Raw genomic sequence first — 24,360 nt, forward strand, 5'->3', positions numbered from 1 at the left:
CAACAGATAATGTGAAAGAAGTAAACGAGAAAACGAAATAGATAACTGCCCCAATCACTGCAAGCATCTGCACCATTGTCTGGCATTATAATTATCCACATAGGATCATTATTTAATTTGCGCTTCAATCGGTGCTATTTTAGGGGGTCAATACAAATTGTGTTCAGGATTACATTATCTCGTTGGTCTAGGTCAATCAAATTACTAACATGATTAATGTTTAGGACGCGATACTGTGCGGGATTCTGACCGAAGTTTCAGAGCAGTAAAAAACATATATACGAAATTTCACGGGGTGAGGGCGCTCAGTAGCTGTACCTAAGCGGTCTCTTACTTTACTGTGCACAAGAGTGGGAGGAAAACATCTTGCCATTGGGATTGCGGTGCTTCTCACAACTAACTTTAGTACTGATGTCATCCTTGTACACGTTAATGGCTGTTGTTGTTAATAATTATGCTTGTACCATGACTACTAGGGGTCTATACAAATTAGGTTCGGACAAGAATATGTAAACATAATATGCTGAAGGGGACTAAGTGAGGGTAAAGCAGACAAAACATACACGACCCATGGTACAGATAAGTCAACAGTAGATCCCATTGAATCTTCACATACTCGCCTGCTTAGCCTGTCATGAAATTCTTCAATAACTGTAGTCTTTCATTCACTGTTCAGCCGGCACCATGATGGTGATTGGAAATCAGTGACATAGGTACGTAGTCACCATGTTGGATCTTTCTTGAATTATTTGCATAGTGAACAAGCAAAATACACAAAACGTAGTACGAAGTTCCACAAGAACGATCATCGTTGTCGCTAACTTTGATTAATAAATTTCCCCATAACTACAATTCGCTCTCAAGAATATTACAATTCAACTAGAATGAATTTTATAGCAACGCAAAATGCGAGTACCATGGCAATACCAAGGAGCGGCAGCCAAGATATCAACAGGCAAATTTACAAAAACCACAAAAAATTAACTTAAACTTTTTCACTTCAGCGGTGTGCTGATCATATGGCCCTGTATAGTGCATCCGCATGAGAGAGGAAGATACAACGCCCAGTAGACAACCCTTGGACCTTCCCCGTCTGGACAAGAAGCTCCTTTAATGACAAATCCCTTTGTCAATACGTTAGACAACTCTGTAATTAACCAAAGTAGTATGTCCACCATGAATACCTCTAATCCTAGTGTGATCTTTAGTTGTTGTAGAGGATCTGTTCAACTCGCAAAATATGGAGCAATGGATTTATTGGGTTTCAACACCTGAAGTACGGATTTCTTACAGTGATTTGAGAAATACGATTTCAGAAGGAGTGTATGGTACGTACGGAATAAGCAACGAAACAGCAGTGTCGTGCTGTCGTTAAAAATGTGTCTTACGTATAACACCGGTCGGAGTGGCCGTGCCGTTCTAGGCGCTACAGTCTGGAGCCGAGCGACCGCAGTTTCGAATCCTGCCTCAGGCATGGATGTGTGTGATGTCCTTAGGTTAGTTAGGTTTAATTGGTTCTAAGTTCTTGGCGACTGCTGACCTGAGAAGTTAAGTCGCATAGTGCTCAGAGCCATTTGAATCATTTTTTTATGTATAAGGAAAACATAATTTTAGTCAGGTTCAAAGCGTCTGTTGCTTCGGTGAACGACAATCGCTTACATAAATTATAGCTCGTACTGAACTGTGTTTGATAGCTAAGTGACAAGTTTCAGCAACGTTAGACGCATTCAGCAGCTATTATGTACCCACGTCGTTCTTCATGCGTGGAATTGCCGTTCTCTTCTGCTGAAACTACAGCGGCTATCTCCTCATGACGATTATGTTACTGTGTAAAATCAAGCACCGGCACGCCAGACTGGAACAGCAGAGAGGGTTGTGAAGAAGACGTCAGCCAATTTCACGCTGACCGACCCCTCCCCATGATGGCAGCGGCCTCTATGAGAAGAGGACATAAGTGCCTAGCCGACTGGTCGCTGCCCACTTCTACAGCAGCGTTGAAGATTAGGCACTTCAAGACCAGCGACTTCGGAATTTTATACACTAAAGAACATTGCTCATTTTGTCTGACACCCTTTGCTTGTGACACGTCTATCTAATTCTCAATGTTTTGTCATTGATTCATTTTATAATAAAAATCCTAATTACGATTTGCTTGAGGTTTTGTCCAGCGATCCGAGAAAGTAGGTCTCCTAAACACCCCACAATGGACGAGTAGGCAGCATTCAACATTGGCGACAAGTATTAAGAAGAACCCAATGGCTGAAGGGCACGGGATTTCTTTTCTGTTTTTCTGGCGCCCTAGTTCTACGTTGTGTTTTCGTTTTTGGGTTGTGTTTACTTGCTTTCACAGTTTCTCTTATAGACTTCTTGCTTTTCAGAGTTTTCCGATGGGCATTGGAGATATTTTGTTTAGTTGTGTGCTTATTTTTATTGTTTGCATTGTCTGTTTATTGCATTTGTGTCTTCCGATGTGAGCAACGCAGCTCTCCCAGCCCCTGCTCTGCCTCCTGAGCTGCAAGCGTTATATGCAACTTAGCTAACACAGATGTTTCAGTTTCAGACACAACAAATTGCGTCGCTGGTAAACAAAAAGCGGCAGGTACTCACCTCTAAAGCCACCAATATTAATGCAGTGAAAACTACACCTACTGTAGCTCTGGGTATAATTCCGCCTTTTCGCCAGTTTCAAAACAACAAGAGGAATCTTCGTACAGTCATAGTTGAAATGGAGGACAGTGGGACGTAAACTGGTATAAATTTGTATTAAAAATGAAGAAATTCCTCCATCTGTATTTAAAGTGTGGATTTTATTTTGGCAACTATTTTCAACGTTTTAATAACGTCATCTTCATGCCCATAAACTTTTTGGCGTCAACTGCGTTCGGCCGATACTAGTAGTCAGTGATGAGATATGGACGTGTTCCGTGTGGAAGGTGGTTAGTTGCTTGTGCAATATTGCTAATAATTCACGAAAGATCCAAAATGGTGAGTTACTAACCACCTTCCACACGGAGCACGTCCATATCTCATCAGTGACTTCTAATATCAGCCACTCGCTGTTGACGTCAGCAAGTGTATGGGCCTGAAGATGACGTTGTTACAACGTTGAAGGTAGTTGCCAAAATAAAATCGACACCTTAAATACAGCTTGAGGAATTTCCTCATTTTTAATGTAAACAAGAGGAATGTCTCGAGTGGTTGCAACAGTTTGAGGATCTCATAATTTATCAAAATGTACCGGATGCTATGACAATATATTACTTTCTATAAACGGCAGGAAGTGAAACCTCATTCAGAAATCGTTCCCTAACATAACTATTAGCGAACCTTCCTACAATCAGGTTGTAGATTCTCTCACTAACTATCATGATGAAACGTGAATGTGGTAGCAACTAGATATCAATACTCTCGCTGTAATAAAATGTCAGAACAGTCTTACCATGAGTGGGTACCAGATTTGCCGGGTATGACGAGAAAAGGCAAATTCAAATGAGCTTGAGGTGCATTGTATTCAGATGTTATGTTGAGTGATGCCATTGTGTACAATGTAACTGATGTCAGACTTCGAGAACAGATTTTGAAACAGTCAGATCGATCATGTCAGCATGTAATGCAAATACTAGATCAGTACGATTCAGGTGGCGTGTCAGCCGATAAATTCGAGCAGCCACCAATTTGTCGAGTCTAGTCGTCGCTTGTTCATGACCGGCCCCACAGGCAGAAACAGCTCGCACGCCCCACGCCACATAAACAGATCTCCACCCCACGTAGACGGTTCCCTAGACAGGCGATCAGAATTACGTTGTGCCGTCGCTGTTATTCACGGCACAAACGCCAATACCACCCATCCAGGCACGCCCAGGTTATGCCTGTTGCAAGAAAGGTCATGGACAATCCGTATGTTTCCAACGGAACAAGCATAAGAATTCTGCCCACTCACAAAAATCTAATCACAATGCCCATATAATCTATGTTGAGTACCCTTACCCTGCTGCAGACATTAGAAAAACTAGCAAGCAAACAGTTTATTCAGTATCACGCCAATCCAACAAAAAATTTTTTCATTGTCATGTTAGTGCAAAATGTGTGAAATTTCAGTTGGAAAAGGGTGCTTCTGCTACACTGCGGAATAGTAACACACGAACTATCAGGAACTATCCCCACACCTGTCTAAAACTAGCATGCACCTGACGGCTTACAATGCAGAAGACACTCCAATTCTCGGAAATTGTACTTTGGCTGCCACGTATCGATCGCAAACGCGAACTATAACTTTTACTGTCTTGCAATCACGGAATTGTGAAAACATATTTGGCCTTAATTCGTTTCATTTGTTTGGATTTCAAATTAAAGACAATGTGTCAGCGACTGCATCAGTGCCAAAGACAGTGGAACTTCATGAAAGGTGCTCTTTTCCAAAGGTTTAGGCAAGGCTAACAATTTTGTTACACATATTACTATGACAGACAATGCTCAGCCGAAATTTTGCCGGGCCCGAACTATTCCCATGGCGTCAAGGGACAAGGTCGCTGCTGACCTTTAAGAACTGTGAGGTAGCGAAGCTGGCGCGGCCAATCCCGCCGGAGGTTCGGGTCCTCCCTTGGGCATGAGTGTGTGTGTTGTCCTTAGCATACTTTACTTTAAGTAGTGCGTAAGTCTACGGAACGATCACCTCAGCTGTTTGGTCCCTTAGTAGTTCACACAAATTTGAACATGCGAAACTGTAGCGAGCGTACCAGTGGGAAAGTCCACTGGCTTTGCTCCGCATACTTTCAGGTGGCGTTCGCCTCTGTGTTAACTTTAAGTCTACAGTCAGCCCACAAACTGTGGTCGATACTTATCCATTGCCACGCCCGGAGGATATCCTGGACAGATTAGGCGCTGGTCGTTACTTCTAAAAAATTTATTACATGGTGCATATCTTGAAACACCTCTAGATAAGGAATCTCAAGCAGTGTGTGTTGTAGTAACTCATTTTGGCCTGTTGAAATATTTGATTTGCCTTATGGTAGTGCTTCCGCACCCACCATTTTCCAACCGTATTTGGAACAGCTGATTGCTCAAGTACCAAACTGTTCAAACTCTTTGGACGATATTGTCTTAGCTGGTCGTACACCTGAAGAACACATTAAAAATTTTCGTGCCTTGTTTCGTTTGCTATCTGCTGCAGGACTAAAGTGTAGACTTGACAAGTGTGATTTTTTGAAACCCGACTTGCAGTATCTTGGTCATGTCATAAACGGTCGAGGTGTACATCCCCTTTAGCCGCTTTTGTTAGCCATACGACACCTGCCGGTTCCTCGCAATGACACAGAATTGTAGTCAGTACAGGCAACATGAGCTCTTATATTGCTTCACACCGAATGCTGCACAAATCGCAGCTCTATTGCACTGCAACGTCCCTTTTGTTTGGACACATGAGTGCCAAGAAGATCTTCAAAAAGGTAAAGATGCATTGTTCAGTGATCTATACTTGGTTCACTTTGACCGTGACAAACCAGTTGTGCTGTAAGTTGACGCTTCATCTTACGGGGTCGCAGCAGTAGTTTTGCACAGATTTTGTGATAAATAAAGGGCTATTGCTTTCCCATCAAAAGTCCAACTATTCAGAAATACAGAAAGAGGCATTGACTATTGTGTATGGTGTCACCAAATTCCACCACTGTAAGTATGGCAGAAAATTCTACTTAGTAATGGAACACAAGCCACTGCAGTCCTTTTTTCGTCCGATCAAGCCGGTTCCTGTACTAACTGCCCAAAAATTGCAAAGATGGGCTTTGATATTGTCTCAATACCAGTACGAGTTTGTGTATCTTCCGACAACTCAACATGGTAATGCACACGCACTTTCACGTCTTCCGATTGGACCTGATACAGACTTTGACTCTTCTGCTGCTTTTGTTGTCCCATCGATGTTAAACATTGTTAATTGCTTTAGTCCTTTCCTCTGAACTACATAAAAATATCACAGTCCACGAAGCTGGTTCAGATTTGAGCATTTTACTAAAATACATTCACAGATCTTGGCCTTCATCATTGCACACCTAAAGGAACTCGGTAGTGAGCCGATACTTTGTACGTCGGCATCGGAGTGATACTTGTTCAGAATGACAGTGGACGATCACGTATGTTGATCTCTCAAGCTTTGGGAAAAAAGCGCTTCAGTCACTTCATCAAGGACACTGGAGGATTGTTCGTGCCAAACAGTTAGCGCGTCAACACTGTACTTGGCAGTTTGTGGACACCCAAATAGAACAATGACGTCGCAGTGTCAGGCATGTGCGGAATATCAGTCCGCTCACCCACAAAAATTCTCTGCTAAATCTATGTCGCAGTCAGCATGGCGACACGTGCCCATTGACAAAATGGTTTAAATGGCTCTGAGCACTATGGGACTTCACTGTGGTGGTCATCAGTCCCTTAGAACGTAGAACTACTTAAACCTAACTAACCTAAGGACAGCACACATATCCATGAACGAGGCAGGATTCGCACCTGCATCCGTAGCGGTCGCGCGGTTCCATATTGTAGCGCCTAGAACCGCTCGGCCACTCCGGCCGGCGCGCTTTGACATTGCGGGACCTTTTAGAACAATCTTTTGTTTATTGTGGTAGACTCTAATAGCAAGTTTCCTTGTTCTGTGCCAATGAACTCGACAATGTCACGTAGCGCATTTCAGGTCTAGTGCTCTATTTTTTGTCTCGAAGGCTTGCCTGAAGCCATTTGAAACATTCTGTGAACGCAGTGGCAAACAACATCTAACTAGTTTACCGTTCCATCCACAGTCACACGCCATGCCGAACGTTTTGTGAGAACCTTCAAGCTACAGATGGCCAAACGTTGCATAGTACACACCATTGATGTAGCAGTGAAATTGTTCGCACCCACGGGATGGACCATCGTCGGCGGAATTACTTCACGGCCGCCGTCATCGGACACTGCTCAACCTGCTACAAACTCCTCAGCATCCGGCGCCGAAGGAAGGCTGCATGTATCTCTTCACGCAGCATGATATTCTGTTTTTCAGGGTTTTAAGCGGCAGCATTCTATGGGCCCGAGGCGAGGTCCTTCGCCGACTTGCTGCCCCCATGTATCTAATTTCAGTCCCAGATGGATTGCAGCGTCGACGTCAGTACCAACTTCGCCACTGTCATGTGCACAGTGATCCTTCTGTGTCCCTTCCCCCAGATCCACGGATCACGGATAATGACACTGCGGGGCGACACCGTGGAGATGGAGCCTTCGTCCCCTCCGACTCTTCTCCTCCTACGCATGCAGCTGGATCCACCCACGAAGCAGCAGCTGATACTTCTACATCTTGCTATGGGCCACAGGATGTGGACGCGTAACTTACTGGTTATTTTCCGGGGGACGTTTCCTCCAGAGCGAAGGCCAGATGGCGGGGTACGCCTGGAAGCAACCACAGCCTCCAGTCCCAGAGCACCCACACTCCTGCCTCGCCCGCCCTTGTCGTGTTGCCTATACGACGGCGGTATGTCACTTTCTTTTTTTTGGGGGGGTGGCGAAGGGGGGAGAAATGTTATTGTGTTCATTCAAGCACCGGCATGCCTATCGGAAACGGGAGGGCTGTGAAAAAGACGTCAGCCAATTCCACGCTGACCGACCCCACTCCAGGACGACAACGCGATGGCAGCGACCTCTATAAGACGAGGAGGTGACTGGCCGCGGCCCACTTCTACAGTAGCATTAAGGTTAGGCACTTGAAGGCCAGCGACTTAGGAATTTTATATACTGAAGAACACTGTTTATTTTGTCTGTCGTCCTTTGCTTGCGACACGTCTCTGTCATTGATTCATTTGGTAATAAAACACTTTTGCTTGCATTGTTGACTAGTGATCCGAGAAAGCAGGTTTCCTGGACACCACACATTTGACGAGTAGGCACGATTCAACAGATGAAATATGGACAACCCCATTGGAATGGAATTTGCGGACTCACAAAAATTGAAAATTTGTGGTAATGTCTAATGGGACCATACTGTTGAGGGGATCAGTGCCGAAGCTCACACGCTACTTAGTCTAAAACTAACTTACGCTATGGATAACACACACACCCTTGCCGAAGGGACGACTCGAACCTCCGACGGGTGGAGCCGCACGGACCGTGATAAGGTGCCTCATACCACGCGGCTAACCAGGGCGGCTGGAGTAATAGTTTAATGTTTTTCACTCTTCGTCTTCATGGTCTATCATCTTCCATTTTCATCAGTGTCTGAGCACTACAGATAGATATCAAAGTTGGAAAATCTTGTAGGTCTGCATCTGCACCTTGAACTATGACTATACTGCTCAAGACGCCTTACTTTAAGTGATGAACGTAACTTCTGATACTCTGTCGCTTCCTCCCTTCCCCTGCTCCTTTTGCGAATGGCGCGAGAGTAACTCGCCTGTCATAAGTCTCAGTAAGAACTTTAATTTCCCTTACTTTATCGTTGTGGTTGTTTCTCGAGAACTATTCAGCAGGAAGTTTCATATTCCCTTCTCCACTTTTACTCTTAATGGATTGTATGGCATTTCGATTCTAAGAGTAAACTTCTCCGTAACGCAAAGCACTTTAATTTTAGCGCCTGCCATTGGAGTTTAATGGGCATCTCCTTATGGCCATCGTAAGTAATAAACGAATCCAAAACGTAACAGGTCGAACCCCATTGGACTGTCTCCATCTATTTGCAAGAACAGTCGCACTAAACTTCCAGAAATGCCTCAGCTTAGCCGGTGAGTCTGTGCTGACCTGACTTTGTGAGCCACCGCACAGGAATTCTTCCTACTTGTTATGTGCAGGGGCTGTTCCCCTGCACAGCCGTAGGAGCCGACTTCAGATTCTGAAAGCGCAATACTACTGCCTATGTTTTACCTAACGAAGTGACAAGAAGTTTTCTGTGCAAATAATTTTTACACGTGATGTCATTATGGTGCGTTTATTTAAGAAACACCGTAAAATTAACTCGTTCGCACCGACCATAAGCTAACTACTAACGGTACGAGAGCATGATCTACCGGATGACTAGATCGAAAGGCACCCTATAGACCCCAATTCACGACCGCAGGCATGTCCACATAAGTTTTATAGTCTGACGATAATTTATGGTTTTGTAGTTTAAGCTTGACAATGTTCACTATGGAAAGACGGTAGTTACTGTTATTCTGATGAGGTTTGGGTTATCCAGACCGAAACCTAGGTAAATTCTAGGCAAACGGTGCAACTGAGGCTGTTAATTAATAAAATTAAAAGTGTCATAAATATTCGATCTCAGAAACAATCTTACGTGAGGGATATACAGAATCATTTTTTGTTGTACTTCGTGCTACAGCTTTTGTATCCCTTTTCAGAGTTTAGACATCGGATCCTAGGTTTGCAGTTTTGTACACAATAATTTTAATTGACCAATTTTGAAAACTTATTAAACAATAGAGTTAAGTTTATAAAGATTTTTAATCCTTACAGTCAACATTGTTAAAAAAATGCCGCTACCATTACACTCGTTTTCATTTTTCGAGGAAATGACTTTGTCTAGGTTTGGTACAATATTCCACGAGATTGTTAACCTCAAAGAAATAGACAAATTGTTATCACTAAGTAATGGATGGTTTTTAATTTTAGCAGGCCTTCAGAGGGAGAAAAAGCGCTCACAAATATACGTGGAACCAAACATCAAGACCACTTTGGTCGCGTGCTTATGCTATTGAGTAGTTCTCTCGTGCAAAACAGCTGTGAAAGTCATCCAAAGTGTTACGCTTAATAAAGCGGTCCTTCTGGCAGATATCGCACTGCAAGTCAATCAGCTCTACTTGAAACACTTGTGAGACGTCCTCTGCCCGAAGGGGAAACGGGTGAACAAATATATCTCACGTCAGTTGAAGCGCACTTGTCTCCAAAACTCTGTTTTCTAGCTCTTCTTGTAATTCGCAAATGATTGGAACGTAATCTGAAAAATCCGTATCGTCTTTAACGCTATGTATTGCTGGTAAGTGTCCACAATTCTCGTCACACAACTGTTTTTCCCACAAATTAAGTATTTTTTGAAAGGCTTCAATCGTCTTCACTAAATCAACAACAGATTGCTTTCGCCGTGGAGTGAAATGTTCAAAGTATTTAAAGGACCAGCTGGGTCCCTCAAAGAAGCCCAATTAGCCACCCACGTATGACGACGAAGTAATGCTTCTGGTCGTGCTTTCATTTCCAAAAACGTCATTTCGTCCCTTAAGGAGAAAAACCGATGAAGCCCCATCCCTCTGCTCAGTCATCATTCTTGGGCGTGGTAGGGGATGTCAGGGTATTCCGCTCCGATATCGGCCAGAAATTCATTAAACTGGCGGTGTGTGAGTCATGCGAAGAAAGATAATTGACCATTCGAACAACTGTGTCCATAACATATTTTATGCTGACAATCTTCGCACCATGTGCCTCCTGGCGAATAAAGAACATCAGATTTCAGCCATTTATGACCTGACGTAACCCTGGTATCCAGTGCGTATCCCTCGTAGCGCAGGGGCTCCATCCGTTGTTACACTGGGCAGGCGTTCCCATTTTACACCCATCGAATCGAACACATTTTCCACGGCTAGAAAAACATCCAAATCCGCGGTTGTGTCTTCCAATTGTATGGGGTCCAGAAATTCTTCGTTCGCTCGCAGATTTTCGTCGACACTTCGAATGAATATGACGTGATGAGATATGTCCGCAACGTCGGTGGACTCGTTAAGAGAGATGTCCGTGCGACGTGTTTTAATGCAACCCAAATACAAAAATTAAGAAATGTTCCGACATGCCGACAATCTGATATTCGATAACTGGCACATTTCTAAGTGACGTATCAGATTATAAAATGTAATATTATTTATCATATTTATAAATAATAAAGTGTTTTCTCATAGGAAACACATTACTTTAATGGAGCTTGATATTTCCTCTCAATTCTTCAAGCTTTGACTGGCGTTCCTCTTGCGACAGATTTTCGAACTGATTCCAGAATGAGATTTTCACTCTGCTGCGAAGTGTGCGCTGATATGAAACTTTCCTGGCAGATGAAAACTGTGTGCCGGACCGAGACTCGAACTCGGGACCTTTGCCTTTTGCGGGCAAATGCTCTACCAAGTGAGCTACCCAACCATGACTCACGCCCCGTCCTCGCAGCTTTCACAGGAGATCTTCTGTAAATCTTGGAAGGTAGGAGGCGAGCTACTGGAAGAAATAAAGCTATGAGGACAGGACGTGAGTAAAGCTTGGGTAGTTCAGTCCACTAGCTACACAGAAATCACATCGGATGCACTTTTTCTACCGGACAAGACCTTTTTTCCCACACAAATGACGTAAACGGTCAATTGGATTGCTGGACATTCGACGACATATTTGTATTCGTACGATAGTAAGTCCGTGATAGAGTATTGGATGCATTTACAAGAACGACACCAGCTCATACGGAGTCATACGAAATACCGGACTTACGTATCCCATATTTTAGGAAGTGTATTCCAGAATTCGCCCCACAGCAGGGGTGTCCCAGAGATGAGAAGACTCCTGCAGCAGAAAGACTAGAGACAGTACCGCGCGGTTCAAATATATTGGCACATGGCACACTGAGAAGAAAACTGGCCGCTACGTGTTGGCGCCAGTTATGACTGAATTATGTTAAAGTGAAAAAAAAACCTCAACGATGGTAAACACTGAAATCGCCTAGATAATGGTCCTTCGAATGGTCGACGGAGGAGAAATACATGGCGCCCACAATGGAAGAAATAGTCAAGATTGTATGGCTTTCTGCCAGTTTGTGATGCGCCACCGCGTGCTGCAGGGATAGTGATGCAGATGATAACTTCATTTTCACTCCCGCCCGTGACTAGGAGTGTCATTTACTTTATTAATGTTTAAAAAATAAATAAAACAATAAGAGGGCGGCCTTTACGTTGATTTTATGGTTTCTAAATTGTTTTTGCTGTCTCGATACTTCTTTTATCGCTACCACAGCACAATTGTACGAATACAGATTGTTTGCTTACCTGCCTTTCTGTTCCAAACAAAAAAAAGAAAATTGTGGTCGGGTTGTTGGACCATAAAGCGGAGGAACCGCTTTTTTTTAACAAAAGAGGAAAAGATGTTAGTAGAGCACTTGCCCGCGAAAGGCAAAGGTTCCGAGTTCGAGTCTCGGTCCGGAACACAGTTTTAATCTGGCCGGAAAGTTTCGAACTGATCTTTGTGACAGGTATTAAAGTGCCGTTCAGTCGAGTACTTTCTTAAATACATGACGTTCCGATTACATACTAAACATTTGGCCCGATTTCCGACAGCAGTTCAAAAGAAATCAATTTTTTTTTTTTTTTTGTCTACCGCTGTTGACCACCCACCTGGATCCACTGTAGCCTTACGTCGGTCGATTTACGGCTTTGTTTCGTATGAATGCTTTTAACCGCTGCTGGCGCGGCGGTCTGTCTTCCGTAGAAGGCCCTCGTGCAGCGTCATGGCGAGGCGCGGCGCGGCGGACAGACGGCACGGTCAGCTAATCGACACGGCTCGGCCACGGCAGCAACATACGAGTTCGCCCGGGGCACTGACTTCGGGCGATAGCTGGCGCTAACGCCCTTGGGGCACTGTTCGGACGAGCCTGCTATAGGCGACTGCCGACTATGGCGCTCAGTTTGTAACTTAAGTGTACAACTGATATAGTTCGTATAAACTCGTACATCTTGGTCTATGCCAAAGATTTTCATTTATTTCTTAACATCAACGACTCCTGGCATTGCTAGTTACTGAAAGAGAGAATTTATCACCTGCAGGCTCCTGCTAGTGTCTCAGTCATAAAAGGCAACTTTTGTCGACATATATTTATTAATAACGATTACTTGATTCAGAATAAATGTACTTTCCCTGCTTATCTCTTTGCTGACGTAACGATTGATGTTTGCATCGGCACTTCATCCCACTGAGATCACTGGTTCCCGCATTCGATTCCCGGCCATGTTGAGGATTTTTTCTGCCCGGAGACTGGGTGTATGTGTTGTCCTCATCATTCTATCATCATTCATGGACGGGGCTATACTGGACTGTGTACATATTGGGACTGTGTACAGGAGCTGATAAGCGCCCCATACGTCAAACATGATTATCATCATCATCATCTCACTGACTCTGAAAGCGCCAGGTGGCCAACCGCCTCTGTGGGAACCTACCGCTCGCTCCTTATTGCAGGGCCGATACATTCACTTCACATAATGACCTATTTCTGAGACAGCAGAGAAATAGTACACCCTTCTACTTATTTAATCGCAATATCTTTGGATACTGCATTTTCACTGCAGCCTTCTGCGGAATAATATTGTTCGTATCTAAACTATGTTCTGGGTACGGGTAAGGTTCCAGTCACTGTTTCGCTTTTGAATGAAAAACCAGTGATGACAGCCGTTGACTTACGTTACACATTGTCACTCTCATTCGGCCTTTTCAAAGACGACATAGGAGCGGAATTATGACCAGGGCACTCTTTTGCTCCTTGGGTGGGATACTGCGCCGAAAACCGGAAGAATTGGTAACGATTAAAGCTCTACGGCTGTAGATGATAGTAGAAACCACTCTATTAAAGACATATAACTTTTGGCGTCCGCAGAAATTTATCTCGATAGAGGAGAGGTGGGCGGAATTAATCTAAAATTACAGTTTTTTTAAGTGAATCAGTTTCGAGACACGCCATTTACCAGGAAGTAGTACCACAAAGAACTGGTTAAGTCACAGAGAACTGATAGTTAACCACTTGATGTATAAATATAAACCCTGTAGGACAGATTTCGAGGAAGCCAAGAGCCTTATCTTGTGTTATAAGGAATTTGATCTGTTATGTTAACGCACCTACCAGTGTTTGAGCGCATGGCCATCGGCCAGTGCTGCTAATTGCAATTGGTGTTCTAGGAAAAATGTCGTGCAAGTGTAAGAGTATTTCAAGTGATAGATTTCGTGAAGGGAATAAATTGTCCTTGGATCTATGTGGGAGGCAAGGCGGCACATGCGTTTCTGTTATTGTAGCAGCCGGTGCTCATATGATCACTCGTGAAAACTAGTACTGTTTAAAGAGTGTTTTCACTGCGTAGATGCCCGCTTTGCCATTAATTTATATATTTTATTCGTTTTATACCCTAGCCATTCTTGTCCAAAGCTTTGTTTGCGCAGACTGGAGTTTCCTGTTCACAACTGTTGTCAGGGAAGCTTTGGCGGCAAACGTTCCCGTTCCCTAGGCCAGGAACAGAGCCGCGTTTGTTTCTTCGCGCAGTTGCCCTCCCGTTGTCGCACGGCGTCCGCTCTGATCGGCATTTAGCCGCCCCTACCAGTCGCGTCGCGGTGGCTCAAGTTCAGTGAAGTAGATCGTTTAGTGCGTGCCAAGGCGGAGTGTCGCCTTTTATGTGGAAACCAGTTGTCAGATCTGTTTGGTGGAGTTAAATCGCTCAGGAGGTTCACGTGTGTTTTACAAGCCTGAGATTCTTTCTCATTATACTTATGTAATGTTCTCTTAAAGCAGGAACTCTTATCTCTTATTTCTACTTCTCAGCGCATTCAGCTTAAGACCTCTTACTTATCAACATAAATTGCCGAACCTTACCTTGAATCTCAGTCGTTACCTATTATGCTTGCTGTGAAATTTGGCTCCGCGTCCCTTGTTGAATTTGGTAGCCGTCTGCTGTAGCTCTCAGTTTAATCTAGTTTTGGGCAATGTGATGTAGTTATTAAGATCTTCGGCTTGGTTATACCAGTTGAAGTACATTTCAATTGCATGTAGTTCTACTTATCTTGAATTTTGGGCAAATTTTATGGTTATTAAAGGTTGCGTCAAAGTTTCTATTGGTGTGTACTAGTTGAAGAACTTTTAAATTGCATGTAGTTGTACTTATCGTGAATTTTGGACAACTGTATATTTATTAACGGTTATTGTTAATGTTTGTTTGCAATATGCGTTTGGGCATTGATGTTTAGATTATATACCTTCCCAGTTGGTCTGTTGGAGAGACTACTTATTTTATTTCTTAAGTAATTTGCTTATTAATAGTCACGCATTACTGAGCAGCCCTCCAACAGCTAAAATCCGTGGTGTGTCTTGAGATCATACCCGTATTTGTATGAAAGTTGTGCGGCTGTGTAACGGCTATCTAAGCTTGCAGCATGTTAGTATATTTAACAGTTGATATTTTAATTCATTTCGCTGATACATTCATTTCATTGTTGAACCTGCTTTCAGTTGATGTGACATTTCTTGTTTTGGAAATTCCGTTCTCTCGATGTAGATGTCGCGCTCTTAGTGGTACAATTGTTAAAGTTATTTTTTTAACGACTTGAGCAATTGTTTTTGTATTGGATAGGATTGATTTGGGGGAAAAGACCAAACAACGAGGTTATCGGTTTCATCGGATTAGGGAAGGATAGGGACGGACGTCGGCCGTTCCCTGTGACAGGAACCATCCCGGAATTGGCCTGAAGCGACTTAGGGAAATCACGGAAAACCTATATCAGGATGGCCGGACGCGGGATTGAACCATAGTCCTCCGGAATGCGGGTCCAGTGTGCTAACCACTGCGCCACCTCACTCGGTAAATGTTTTTGGTTCCACATTTCTTGTTCTGGGAACTCAGTACTTCCGATTTTCATGTCCTGTTCTTAATGGTGCAATTGTTAAACTTGAAACTTCTTTGCAGATTAAAACTGCGTTCCATGCCTGCACTCGAACTCTGGAGCTTGGCATTTGGCGGGCAACTGGTGTACCATCTGACCTACCCAAGCACGACTCGCGAGCCGTCCTCGCAGCTTTAATTCCGCCAGTACCTCGTCTCCTACTTTCCAAATTTGACAGAAGATATCCTGCAGACCTTGTGGAACTAGCTCTCATGGAAGAAAGGATATTGTGCATACATGGCTTAGCTACAGCCTGGAGGATGTTCCCAGAATGACATTTTCATACCACAGCGGAGAGTGCGCTGATGTGAAACGTCCTGGCACATAAAAACTGCGCGCCAGACCGAGACTCGATCTCGGGAACTTTGCCTTTCGCGGGCAAGTGCTCCGTCATCTGACCTACGCAAGGACGACTGACGGTGTGTCCTCACAGCTGTGAGGTAGGGGTGGCGGTGGCGGTAAGTTCCTATGGGACCAAACTGCTGACTTCATTGTGATCTAATGTAATCTAACTTACGCTAAGGACAACATACACACACTTGACTAAGGGAGGACTAGAACCTCCGACGTGAGGAGCTGCGCGAACAGTAGCCAGGCGCCTCAAACCGCACGGCTTTCCCCGTGCGGCTGAGGTAGGGAGTCACGTCCTACATTTACCCATATCCACAGCGATCCGTAGCTCCGTGAGCTCAATTGGACTGTCAAATCTTACAAGGGTAGTTACCGTCTACACTTTATGTCACTTTTGTTGCACCTGTGCTGTACCACTAGCCCCGTTTGTTGGTAATTAAAAAGTCCTCGGTCCCGGGTTAGAACTCCGCCACAGCTTAAATTTCGAATAAAAGCCATCATACAATGAAGGCCGAAGACTTGCGGCCTAAATCTGCCTGAAACTTCTTCATTTAAATATTTTTTACTTCAACTGCAATAACTGGGAAGCTAAAACTTCTTTATTTATTTGATTTTGAAACTGCTGAGTGAAACTTAACGTACTGAGCCTACTTTCTCTTTAGCTATTCACATCATTTCAGCAGTGACCCACAATATCCTAGCACAAGAGAATCTGACTGTTCAAAAATGATAACCTGACTTCAAATAATTAATACAAGAGAATGGCATTTAATAAGAAATCCTAGCAATAGTCCATACATTTCATAAGCCACTTACCTCACAGAAAATCTTCATTACACGAACTACAGCAACGCAGAAATCACCAATAAAGCCAGCTAAATATAAGATTACAGCTACTGTAGGCTCTAACTACACTCCTGGAAATGCAAAAAAGAACACATTGACACCGGTGTGTCAGATCCACCATATTTGCTCCGGACACTGCGAGAGGGCTGTACAAGCAATGATCACACGCACGGCACAGCGGACACACCATGAACCGCGGTGTTGGCCGTCGAATGGCGCTAGCTGCGCAGCATTTGTGCACCGCCGCCGTCAGTGTCAGACAGTTTGCCGTGGCATACGGAGCTCCATCGCAGTCTTTAACACTGGTAGCATGCCGCGACAGCGTGGACGTGAACCGTATGTGCAGTTGACGGGCTTTGAGCGAGAGCGTATAGTGGGCATGCGGGAGGCCGGGTGGAAGTACCGCCGAGTTGCTCAACACGTGGGGCGTGAGGTCTTCACAGTACATCGGTGTTGTCGCCAGTGGTCGGCGGAAGGTGCACGTGCCCATCGACCTGGGACCGGACCGCAGCGACGCACGGATGCACGCCAAGACCGTAGGATCCTACGCAGTGCCGTAGGGGACCACACCGCCACTTCCCAGCAAATTAGGGACACTGTTGCTCCTGGGGTATCGGCGAGGACCATTCGCAACCGTCTCCATGAAGCTGGGCTACGGACCCGCACACCATTAGGCCGTCTTCCACTCACGCCCCTATATCGTGCAGCCTGCCTCCAGTGGTGTCGCGACAGGCGTGAATGGAGGGACGAATGGAGACGTGTCGTCTTCAGCGATGAGAGTCGCTTCTGCCTTGGTGCCAATGATGGTCGTATGCGTGCTTGGCGCCGTGCAGGTGAGCGCCACAATCAGGACTGCATACGACTGAGGCACACAAGGCCAACACCCGGCATCATGGTGTGGGGAGCGATCTCCTACACTGGCCATACACCTCTGGTGATCGTCGAGGGGACACTGAATAGTGCACGGTACATCCAAACCGTCATCGAACCCATCGTTCTACCATTCCTAGACCGGCGAGGGAACTTGCTTTTCCAACAGGACAATGCACGTCCGCATGTATCCCGTGCCACCCAACGTGCTCTAGAAGGTGTAAGTCAACTACCCTGGCCAGCACGATCTCCGGATCTGTCCCCCATTGAGCATGTTTGTGACTGGATGAAGCGTCGTCTCACGCGGTCTGCACGTCCAACACGAACGCTGGTCCAACTGAGGCGCCAGGTGGAAATGGCATGGGAAGCCATTCCACAGGACTACATCCAGCATCTCTACGATCGTCTCCATGGGAGAATAGCAGCCTGCATTGCTGCGAAAGGTGGATATACACTGTACTAGTGCCGACATTGTGCATGCTCTGTTGCCTGTGTCTATGTGCCTGTGGTTCTGTCAGTGTGATCATGTGATGTATCTGATCCCAGGAATGTGTCAATAAAGTTTCCCCTTCCTGGGACAATGAATTCACGGTGTTCTTATTTCAATTTCCAGGAGTGTATTAATAGGCGTATGGTTAGCGATGAAAAGATTTTGTTGCAGAACAAACAATGTATTTAGTAGCTGTTACCTTAATCGTATGATAATCAGTTTAAAAAATTATATAATCATCAGTAATAAATCTCCATGATGGATATACATTCAGACCGTCCGCTCGCACTAATACTGCAAACCTCCAACACAGCTAATTATTAACCTTTAGCCTCCATCACAGGTGACTACTCACAACTAACTTACATCACTGCTGGACGTCCACCTCCGACTTCCATCAATGCTGGCTGTTCACCTTCAACTGGGACCCCGACCAGTCGCAGAATCTCTTACAGAGAGCACACATCACTGTCAGAGTTATTAGTGCAGAGCGCTACACAGCGCTGCCAACACAGAAACACAGAATCAGCCTACTTACATGCCAACGGCATTGTTACAGATGGCGGAGGGACTGACAAAATTTCAAGGAACTCTCCTGGACAGGGGATGGGAAAACGCCACTACATCTACATCTACATGGATACTATCCAAATCACACTTATGTGCGTGGCAGGGGGTTCATCGAATTACCTTTACAGTAATTCTCTGTTACTCCAATCTCGATCAGCGCGCAGAAGAAACGAACATCTATATGTTCCGTGCGAGCTCTGATTTCGCTTGTTTTATTAAGAAAATCATTCTCCCCTATTTCACAACAATACAAAAAGTGCTGCTCTTCCTTGATCTTTCTCGATGTAATCCGTTTATCGTGTCTGGTAACGATTCCAGACCGTGCAGTGGCACCCCAAAAACAGGGACAAGCGTAGTGTAGGCAGTTTCATTAGCAGAATTGTTACATTTTCTAAGTGTTCTGCCAATAAAGCGTAATCTTTTATATCCCTTCTCCACAAAATTTTTCTATGCATTCTTTACAAATTAAGTTCTTCGTAACTGTAATTCCTAGGTATTTAAGTAAATTTACAACCATTAATATTGACTGATTTATCACGTAACCCAAGATTACCGGATTGCTTTTAGCACTCATGTGGATGGCCTCATATTTTTCATTATTTAAGGTTGATTGCCAATCTTCAGTGAAAGCGGAGTGGAATTACAGAATCTACAGAATGGAATGAACAGTCTAGCGAGAAAAAATATAGACGGGGAGTAATTAGAAGAAAAACTAAAATAAAGAGAAGTAGCAGAAATAAGAACTGGGACATGCTTAACATCACGATTTGTGGTCACGAAGAAGACAAGTTAAGCAATTGTGCTACGTAGGCAGCAAAATAACCCATGGCGGACGGAGAGAGGAGGATATAAAAAGCAGACTAGCAAAGTCAAAGAAGGCATTTATGGCCAAGAGAAGTCTGCTAGTGTCAAACATAGGCCTTAATTTGTGGAAGAAATTTCTGAGAATGTAGGTTTGGAGCACAGCATTGCATGGTTGTGAGACATGGACCGTGGGAAAACCGGAGTAGAAGAGAATCGAGGCATGTGTGATGTGGTACCAAAGGAGAATGTTGGAAATGACTTGGACTGATAAGGTAAGGCACGAAGAGGAAAGGAATATATGGAAGACACTGACAAGAAGAAGGGTTGGCAGGATACGACATCTGTTAAGACATAAGAGAATGACTTCAATGGTACCAGAGGGAGCTGTAGAGGGTAAAAGCTATGGTGAAAGACAGAGATCTGAATGCATTCGTCAAATAATTGAGGATGTATGTTGGAAGTACTACTCTGTGCTAAAAATGTTGGGACAGGGCAGGAATTCGTGGCGGGCCGCATCAAATCAGTCAAAAGCGCGATGTCTTAAAAAAAAAAGTCAGTTTAAAGCAATGACGTGTTGATCAACATTGCCACACAGTAACTTCTGTAGAAATATTCCTAAGTTTACCTATTCTATAGAAGTATTTGTCACTTTTACTTGACAGATTATACAGGAGAGCGTCGGTAAATACTGAAACCAAAACACTTAAAAGGTCATCGCTTGTAGGCTGAGTTATTTGACAATTGTTCCCTTGTTAAAATGAATTTACGTAGACCGTAGTGAAATGGCAAACAAGATTAGTGAGCTTACAGTTTTAAACTCGGCTGTTTCTCAACAACGTTATATAATTTTCAATCATATGAATAATACAGCCAAACGGTTAAACATAACTGTGTGGTTCACTAACCTAGATTTCGACACCTTCTAAGGGTGTCTGCATCAGGATGAAATTTTCATAAACCATAAAATAACTTTCCGAGAAGGCAATGGTCAGAATTTACAGCAACTATGCTCAAGTCAACAGTAAAATAAAAATAAAATAAAACATCTGTTTGTTTTATTTTTTACTCGAGCATAGCTGCTGTAAATTCTGACAATTGTTTCCTCGCAACTTAGTTTTATGGTTTATCAAAATTTCATTCTGATGAAGGTGGTGTCAAAGCATAGGTGAACGTGCCAAACAGTTACTTGCAAACAGTTGTCTGTCCTATGTTTGTAAATCTTAGTGATCAGTGGGATATGTGTAAGTACTGGAAGTTTTGTCTGCTGTTATTACGTAATATGAGAGCATATTTAATAAACACATCAAGTTGTGTAAGAAAATTCTGATACAACATGTGCGGCAAGTTACAAGTTTTTCTTATGAATATCTGGTTAATTGTACTGCTCGTTCCATTTTTTAGAAAAGCTCTCCTTCACGCTGCGCACATAATTTCGAACGCCCAGAGAAAGTTTAGTTCCTGAGCCGCAAACGTGATAAATATTATAATGCAGTTAATCATACGAAAGAAAAGTATATTGCAAACTGGAGCTATAAATGAAGGAGAAATCAGTAGCTGCCCCTCTCGTAGACCTCTGCTGAGGAAGCCCGAGATAAACAGAGCCAATTTGTCTCCACCGCTGGCGGAATAGGCAAGTGGGTATCCCCTTCGCAGCGCTGGGACGAAATGGGCGAATAAATTGGCCTCATCAAGGCAGCCTTCAGCAAGGCTATACAGGTTTCGCGGAGACTCCGCCGTCCCAGGAGCCCGACAAAAACAAAGTGAGCGGTGGAACTTTCCTCCGCGCTTAGTTTACCGTAAGCAGCGGTGGCCAGGTTGCCTACCCTTCGGCGTTGCATGCGGAGGAACTTCTCTGCCAGTTACAGCGAAAGGCAAAGGGCTCTCGCACGGGATAGCTGCGCCCAATATCGAATGCCGTAGTTACTACTGACGGCTGGTTCCCGTTGAACAGGTGTGGATTCAAGATGGGATTGCAGTCTTTTGGAGGACACATTTTTGCTTCCATTACAACACCATTTTCTAGTAATGAATTTACAGTGATAAAATAGAGAGGTCATGTACGATGAAGTGGGCCAAAAGACTGAGCCATAACTTGTTACCATGACAAATAATGCTTCTGTAAAAGGTGTTCTAGAGTCATTAATATCATTAAGAAACAAAGATATAGTACTTCAGTTTTGATTTGTGGATATCTATACCCTCCGCCTCTGACACCACTATCAAGATCTCTGCTCTGGATGGTCGGTGATCTCACCTGACGTCGTTTATATTACAAATACGTAGATCAGAATTTGAATGTTTTCTTTTTTTTTGTTGAACAAGAGTTAACACCGACCAGAGCGTTCACCGTACTAATGGGACGTAGCAGGTGATTAGGATCAATATTTGTCTTTTTACATCCAGTACAGAGGAGTGAGCGTAGTAATTCCGCCTACGTCGGCGCCAGCAAATGCTTTTGAGTGGTAAATTAACACATGATTAGAAAGAGGAACACCTTTATTTCACTATGAGAATGCTTCTTTGATCAGTCCTGTTTCTAAAAGAGCCCTGATGACCAGCGAAGAGGTCTTTGGAGAAACCCGGGAGAGCGGAGGAATACAAACTTTGTTGTCACCCGGCATACGGACCGGCAAATAGCAGTGATGATCCGGGGTGCCGTTTCGTTAGACGCAAGAGTCTCTGCTGGTTATCTTCGTGCTTGCCAAACCCTACCTTGGTCAAGGTGGTCACTGGATCTCCCCCCAACTGGGAACGTCTAGAGTATAATGGACAGAGCCCTCCAACCACCTCGGTTTTTCGATTATGTAAAGCGACAATGGGACAGAATTTTGCACGATATCCCTCAGTAATACGGCCAACAAGTCGACTAATGAATGCCAAGCCGAGTAACGTCTTGCATAAGGGTCAGAGAGGGATCAACACGATTCTTGCATTTAAACAACTAACACAAAGTGGCACTACCAATTACTAACCAGAATGGGCTGAGGCGCAGCATAAGTAGCATTACATCCGTTGCTGTTGGGCCATATTTCGCATTGCTTGTGGAGTAATGCTTTATTTCGAGACGTCATAATACCATGGCAGGCTCCACGGGGTGAAATCTGCGTTTCCAAGCTCTGGAACTGTAGCCACTATCTAAGAAGTTGAAGTACTACGAATATTTTTGCTAAAATGGAGAGACGGTGGAAGATTTGCTACCAGTAATAAAAAGTAACACATTGAGAACGCGGGAGAGAATTGTTTTTACGGTACTATTTGTTGTGGTTGGCAGAAGAACCTACACCGTGTTACTAGAGGAGGCCGAAAGGTACGCGTTTTAGCTCACGCAGGCTAGCGTGAGGTCTGGAACAGACAAGGAAATTAGAATTTTGGAAAACGGACGTATCTGGTGGAATACTTAACTTTAATCCATTAATGACGAACGTCGGTTTTGACGGGACGTAGTTCACAATATCAATAGTAACTGATAATGGCGCGTTGCTAGGTCATTGCAAATAACGTAGCTGAAGGCTATGCAAACTATCGTCTCTTCGAATGAGAGCGTACTTAGTCAGTGAACCATCGCTAGCAAAGTCGGCTCTACAACTGGGGCGAGTGCTAGGAAGTCTCTCTAGACCTGCCGTGTGGCTGCGCTTAGTCTGCAATCACTGATAGTGGCGACACGCGTTTCCGACGTATACTACAGGACCGCGGCCGATTTAAAGGCTACCACCTATCAAGTGTGGTATCTAGCGGTGACACCACACTACTACACCCCTGCAATCGAAAGACGCATGATACCATACCCTGTGAATGACACTTCTTTGGAGTAGTTATCTTTTACGAGACTTCCTTCGGTAAGTCTGCTTATTTCTATGGTGTTTTGAGCCACATTCCATATGTTTATAAATGCAGTGAAGATACCGCTTCAGTTTATGTCCACCCCTCTCCTTCCCGTATCTCAAGCATCACTAGTAATACGGTAGCGGATCGTGTTACATGTAGGTACACTTCTAAGCCTTCAGCCAGCTCCATAGCAAAAAATTGATACGTTTTCTTACTCCATTTTTAGACGATGGCATTGGTGTTTAAAGTGCTGCAGTCTTTCTATGAAATCACCAAAACTGCTCTGGAAAAGTAAGGTTTTACCAAAAATGAAAAACAATTAAATGGCACAACATGGTCATGTAAATAGGAACAATTATTCTATTGAAAGGTCAAATAATTGCAATCGAGAAATTCTTGCTGAAATTGTTTTCAATCGTCTATCCATTACAGTTTTTCTCTAGCACACACACACACTCCCACACATGCACCCAGACACCAGTAATCACTAAGTGATTTCAAATGAAGCAAAAGTATTATTATCAGAGACCAGTTACAAGTTACATACGTTTTAAAATGGAAGCTATCGGTAACTAAAACGAATTTCTATTTTCAAAAAATGTGAAACTGTTACGACATTTAAGAAACTGAAATAATTTCAAAGACTCACATGTTCCGTGGTAAATACCTTCTTTTTATTCATGAAACAAGGTGTCTTAACTGACTGCGTGTTACATAAGTGGCTAGAAAAATACTTAGTATTTTTACAGATCACAAAATAAATTATGTGAGGAACTGGCAATATGTTTGGAAAATTTAGTGTATTATACAGAACATAAATGTGTAGAACACGAAATATTCACAGATACTGTATAAAATACAACCTCATGTCTCACAACAACAAAAACTGTAGAAAATTGCTGGAACTGCTTACGTCAGCCGCTAGCGTGCATTCCTTC

Source organism: Schistocerca gregaria, chromosome 1 (genome assembly GCF_023897955.1).
Source record: "Schistocerca gregaria isolate iqSchGreg1 chromosome 1, iqSchGreg1.2, whole genome shotgun sequence".
NCBI classification, from domain to species: domain Eukaryota; kingdom Metazoa; phylum Arthropoda; class Insecta; order Orthoptera; family Acrididae; genus Schistocerca; species Schistocerca gregaria.